A 1,725-nucleotide genomic window follows, 5' to 3' on the forward strand; every position below is an offset into this window, starting at 1 on the left:
AGGAAGGAAGGAAGGAAGGAAGGAAGGAAGGAAGGAAGGAAGGAAGGGAGGAAAGAAGAGTGAGCTTTTATGTGTTAGCCATGGTGCTTTAATGTGTAATCTCATTATTTAAGAGCCTAAGGCAGGAGGATTGCTGTGAATTCAAGACTAGCCTGGGATATATAGTAAGACTGTCCTTAAAAAAAACAAACAAACAAATAAAACACTTAAAAATGAAATCTTGCCGGGCAGTGGTGGCACACGCCTTTAATCCCAGCACTTGGGAGGCAGAGACGGGTGGATTTCTGAGTTCGAGGACAGCCTGGTCTACAGAGTGAGTTCCAGGACAGCCAGGGCTACACAGAGAAACCCTGTCTCGAAAAACCAAAAAAAAAAAAAAAATCTTGTATGTTTTTATTTTTAATTGTCCTCTTATTTTGGTTATGAATTTTCTCATGATTGGGAATTTTTTATGATGCTAAAAATTTTCAAATCTCTAGGTCATTTCCCTTTCTACTCATCCTCTCTGTTCTTCCCATCTTTCTCCTCCTTCTTTAGCCGTGTATTTCCCTTCATCTCATCCATATACTGTCTCCATGGTGCCTTCCCAGTGCACCCATAATTATTTCACTTCCTATTTTATAGAAACTGGTGCCATGCCAGGAAGCTTCCATTGGTTTTATGTGTAATTATCTTGTAGTTTGATGTTGCTGCCAGATTGGTTTTCTGTGTAATTCTATGGTTTGATGTTGCTGCCCCAGCAGTTTGCATTCTTCTCTCTGAGTGGTGCAGGGATTTGATTCCTCTAGAGCAGGATGCTCACTGAGACTGCCAAGGAAAATAAGAGGAATCATCCAAATCAACACACACACAAATTGTAATATAAAAACACAAGAAACAGGGAACTGCATGACAGCACATCCTCTCCAAGAGACCATAACTTAAAGAATAAAACTCCATCTTAGTTTCCATTCTGTTGTTGTGAAGAGACACCATAACGAAGGCAACTCTTGTGAAAGAAAGCATTTAATTGGAGGTTTGCTTACAGTTACAGAGGTGTAGCCCAGTATCATCATGGTGGGGAGTACGGAGGCAGATTTGGTGCTAGAGCAGTGGCTGAGAGCTACATCTGGATCCAGAGAGATAGAGACATAGACAGAGAGAGAGACAGAGAAACAGAGACAGACAGACAGAGACAGGGACAGAGACAGACAGACAGAGACAGGGACAGAGACAGATAGACAGAGACAGATAGACAGAGACAGATAGACAGAGACAGACAGAGAAAGAGAGAGGAGAGAGAGACAGAGAGACATACACACACACATACAGAGAGAGAGAGAGAGAGACTAGCATGGGCTTTTGAAATCTCAAAACCCACTCCCAGTGACACACTTCCTTCCACAAGGCCACACCTCCTAATTCTTCTAAACCCAGTGACTAAGCATTCAAATATATGGGCCTATGGGGGGGGGGAACAAATAGAAGTGCTGCAAATGGGAAAGTCAGCGAATCAAATAAAAAGCACAGTGGAGACCAGCCATCACTGATAGGCTGGACCAAGATGGAGAAAGTGTCAGGATGAGGAACTAGGGGAAGAAATAGCTCACTAAACATGAACAAAGAAAACAAGGAGCATGACCTCTGTGTCAATAGAGGCTGAGATAAAACATAGGGCCTAGAGAACCAGGCCAATTAAATTATAGCAAAAAACAACAAACAAACAAACAAACAAAAAATCAAATA

Source organism: Grammomys surdaster, unplaced genomic scaffold (assembly GCF_004785775.1).
Source record: "Grammomys surdaster isolate TR1022 unplaced genomic scaffold, NIH_TR_1.0 126059, whole genome shotgun sequence".
NCBI lineage: Eukaryota > Metazoa > Chordata > Mammalia > Rodentia > Muridae > Grammomys > Grammomys surdaster.